The following is a 5022-nucleotide window of genomic DNA, read 5'->3' as shown; positions in this document are numbered from 1 at the left end:
CGAGGCGTGAGACCGAGGCTCCTGAACGAGGCGAGGTGCGAAGCGCTGATGCGAAGCTTGCTGCTGCTGAGCCGGCTTCCCTAGCCGTTCACCGAGCCGAATTCCGAGCCGAGGCCGCAAACTCCGGCGGCCGTAAACCGCCAACGGTAAGCTCTGGCGACCATAAAACGCCGACCGTAAACTCCGGCGACTGTAAACACGTTTACGGCCGTAAACTCCGGCGACCGTAAACACGTTTACGGCCGTAAACTACGGAAAACCCTAGCCGCCGCCGCCGCCAACCGTAAACCCATCAAAGACCGTAAACTCTTCGTAGATTACGTGAAAAACAGTGTTTTTCACCTCTTTTTGCTCCAAAACTCGATCAAAAACTCGTTTTTATCAAAAACGCGAAGAACAAACCCCCCCTAATTTTCAGAGATCTATCCAAAAACGCAAGAATCTTTCAAAAATAAGATCAAATATGCTCCAGATCTGACAAAAATGACTGATACAATCCAAGCTCTGATACCAATTGTAAGGTCCCTAAATCTGCTTCTGTATCAATCAGATCCGTTTGATGGTGCGGAATCCCAATCAAACGGATGATGTCAGATCAAATAGAAGAGAAGGAGAAGAAAAATATGATGAATCTTGTATGTATTGATATGAATGAAGATCCGGATACAAGATTCACATACACTAACACACACTCTCTTTTCTCTCTCTGTAGAACACCTTCGAATACACACACTTAAGCTCCTCTATTCTATGTTCATCACTCTACTCCTCACCCCTTACACCTATATTTATACATAAGAAACATGGGCTTGGTGAACATGGGCCGTAAATGGGTTTACGGCCGTAAACCTGTTTATGGCCGTAAACACAACCGTAAACACGTATACGACCGTAAACACCAAGCTGTTTACGGTCCAAGACACAAAATACATTTTCCAAGAACAGCAAAGTATAAACCATATTTTTGACCCAACAGCTGTTGGGTCCAATGATTTCCTCTCCAGAGCTCTTGAGGAAGGTATGAAAGTCTTCACCTGTCCTCTTATTTTGGATAGATCTCATATCTATGGAGTTTTAGGGCTTTTGCCATCTTTTGTTTGGGTCCTTGAGTAGCATGAGTTATCAAGAAGTCTAGACCTCAGATGTGGACCTTCTGAGGTCCCTAGAGTCTAGATGTCCCAGCTTTATTCATCTATATGAGGGTTTTTGGGCTTAATCATTCATAAAGGGCGTGTATTGGCATTTTGGAGCAAATACATCATGCATGAACGTAAAGATCGAAGCTTTACGTGATTATTGAGCCTTGTGATAACAGATCTAGTGTTGGGAGTGATAGATCTTTTTTAAATCATCTGAATGAGCAATGGGTCTGAATGAACTCACCGAGTCAATGAGCCGACTCGACGAGTTGGTTAAGGTTTGTCCCGGAGAGCTGAATCATGCGATAGCTCGGCGATTTGGGGGTCAACTCGACGAGCTGAGCTGGACTTCCACGAGAATTCAGAGGAAATGAATGGAATCGACGAGTCACAAGGGTGCACTCGGCGAGTCGGTTCAAACATGGACTGTTGACTCGAGTTTGACTTCTGTTGACTTTAGGGTTTGGTCAACATGAGTAATGGAGACCATGGAGGGGTAAAATGGTCTTTTACCCAATTCGAGAGTTAGAGAGAAAAAGATAACATGTGGTTACTTAGAGTCGAGAATCGAGTATTAAGTAGAGATATTTACCCTATGTGTTAGGCGGTGGCTAGTTCGAGATTCGAGTTCAAGGATATTTGCTTGCTTGTTCGCAAGGTGAGTCTTCTCACTATACTTTACCTAGAGTGGTACTTTTGTGTGACTGAGATGTCTTATGGGTTTATATTGTGTATTATGATATCCTGCATTATTTCTTTGTGACTTATGTTGTATATTACTCAGAGCCATCAGAGTTAGGTCCGGAGGGTCCATCAGAGTACGAGACCGGAGGGTTCTCACTTAGACCGGACCGGAGGGTCCAACGAGCTGTGGGACTGGAGGGTCCCACTGAGACACATTGACCGGAGGGTCTTCCAGAGCTATAGCCTCGAGTGGCTAATTATTTGTGCATGGTATTTTGGGAATCTCACTAAGCTTCGTGCTTACCGTGTTATGTGTTTCAGGTTTCTCAGGTTCACGGGAAGGCACCGGCTTGATTGTATACACCAGGGAAAGAGTTATGTTTTGAGGATCCTGGATCTGAATCAAACAATTATGGAGTTGTGATTTGTAAATTAAATAAATGAGATTTTCGTGAAATGTGTTATGAGAATTATGCGATTTTTAAATAAAAATTTTATTTGAAAATTTACGGTGTTACAAGTTGGTATCAGAGCCTTGGTTTGAGAGATTCGGATGCACCTTCGGGCAAGTCTAGACACAAACTGAGGATTTGAGAAAAATTTTCAAAAATAAATGATTTTCTAAAACGAGCAAGAGTTTCTAAGGGAAAAACGAGAAAGGGCGGTGTGTACAATCAGCCAGAGCCCGAATGGTGATTTCTAAAAATACCCTTACTTATTTGTGTTATGAGTTATTATTGAGATATTAGTGATGCATGCTAGAAGATAGGCTAGGTATTTCATATATTAGGGATAGAGTTGCCTGATTTGTGGTGCCTTAGCCTAGGAGTTGTTGTTATCTGTGATGTGCTTCGAGTATGCACGGAGTAAGAGTATCCATCATGAATCTTTTAGAGAGAGTTATAAGTAGAGGAGTAATCTAGGAGAGATACCTAGACGAGCATTGGAGGAGCCTACTGAGATAGTAGTTAGATACCCGCGTGGGGTAGAGTTGCTTGAGTTTGGTGACACCTTTGAGTGTGAGCAGAGCAAGTAGAGTTGTATCCTAGATTGGTTTTACATGCTGGAGGAGATTAATCGATGCCCGAATGTTGCTTGCTTTGTGCTTTGTGGAACTCTTGATGATGGGAGTCAGCTACTAAGTGAATATGACGATATTCAGGAGGTAGACGGCTGGCATCATAACGAATTCTTTAGCAACTAATGGCAGAAAAGTGTGAGACCCTAGGAAGAGCCTAGAGAGTGACCTTTGTTAGATGAGTATGTTGATAGAGGAGAGTATTCACAGAAGAGCGACCAGGTATGACGAGATTGGTGATTGAGGAGGTGGAGCAGCTATTTAGGAAATCTGGGATGACCCGTGTGGAAAGTATGGGTAGATGTGGCAGGTAGTATGGGCCCGTACTACTGAAAGCAGAGGACCCATACTCGATCTAGGGATAATTCCAGAGGTTCTAAGTAGCAGATTGGGAGGTGATCACATGGTTCGAGTACCATGATTCGTAGCAGATTGATAGGAGATAGCATGGTTCGAGTACCCTGATTCGTGGCGGATAGTGCTTCTGGTTTTACCAGTTATCCCGTTATGATTGATTAGACTGAGATCAGATGTGATAGAATGTGGGGCAAGAGGGCCATGTTGAGCGAGTTCAAGGGAGCATACCGTGAGAGAGAAATCGAGATAGTTTCCGGAAGATTTTTGGTGAAACGCCAGTTTGAGTCGCAAGACTCAGGGATGAGTAGAAGATGGTGATTTATGGAGGATTACGGTCTGAATCGAGCAATCGGCCGATAGAGGAGATGTCACTTTCTATGACCAGAGTTGTGCTATTTCCGCTTCCCGTGAGAAGCAGAAGAGATATTTAGACTTTCGGTTTCTGAGCTCGGGGATAAACTTTATGGGGTAGCATTGGTTGAGATCTTTCGCCGGAGTATCTGGGCAGTCGTCTACCGCAAGGTAGTATTATAGTATGAAAGGATCATCAGTGGAGACTGCGATGGTCAAGGACAAGGATATACCCTATTTGAGTATAGTAGGGCATATGTTAGCAGCAGTGTTGGGTGATCAAGAGGAGTATGTTGGGCGGTGGCTCTCATCGTAGATGATGGATATCAAGTGTTGGGGTGAGGTCTCTACTATCATGATAATTCTCATGATGGAACGTTGGTTGGGGAGTGAAAGATAAGGAGTGTCATACTTTATTAAATTTCAGACTAAGAGTTATGACTACTACGTGATAGTTGAGATGTCTGGTAGTGTGTCAGTATGAGATTTGAATGACGTTGGGGGACTGGTCGAGGAATCATAAATGAGGTGCGTAATAGTGCATTATTTCCATATTAAGAGACAGGACTGTGTCGGGACAGTCGGAGTATCCGGCGGTGTGTTGGTCTGAGGCATTCAACATGACTAGGGGCAGTCAAGTTGGGAAGTTTCGAGGATTTTATCTGAGATTCGGGATATTTGGAGTTGGTTTGTCCCTACCGGGAAGATCATCGAGTGTTCAGTGGTACTTTCCAAGAGTAAGTGTGATGTACCTGGTGAAACAGTCTGTAGGATAGATGGTTGGTGTGCCAAATGGTGATGGTTCGAGCCCTGAGTGGGGGAGAACCGGGTATTTTATTGAGGATATCAGAGGTTTGTTACACAGCGGTTAGAGGACTGGATATGGTGACCTACAGTACGGTTACATGAGACCAGGAATATTGGTGGTCGAGGCAAGGTGCAGAGTGAGATAGTGCATGTTGTATGTGTTTATGAAGGGATGAGTGTTTCCCCGGTAGGTAGCCATTGGTCAGAGACCTTATGGTGGATATGAAGTCTTCGGGGATGTAATGGTAATTTCGAGGTGGTTGGCTCGTAAGGATAGTTTTGGCGGTTGAGAATTTCTGGTTCAATGTACGGGTTGTTATATGCACCTTGGGAAGGATAGAAGTTGATCGGGCAACCAACTTCAGGATCGATATGAGTATTCCTACATAGGTTTTGAGCATTAGAGGAGGGAGTTTCAGATTGTCGTCAACGTGTTCTGAGTCATCGTCAATTCCTCCGTGTTTCAATTGAAAGTTGGAATATTCCGAAGTTACGAGTTGTTTGAGAGGAAGATCAGTTGTGAGATTCTGAAAGGATGCATTGTGGTATATGGGTATGATGTCGTATGTAGGAGATCAGTGGTTGAGGCAAGACGTCGTGAGGTTC

Source organism: Lactuca virosa, chromosome 9, assembly GCF_052849685.1.
Source record: "Lactuca virosa cultivar CGN04683 chromosome 9, Lactuca_virosa_CGN04683_v6, whole genome shotgun sequence".
NCBI lineage: Eukaryota > Viridiplantae > Streptophyta > Magnoliopsida > Asterales > Asteraceae > Lactuca > Lactuca virosa.
Note: the sequence above shows the minus strand (reverse complement) of the source record.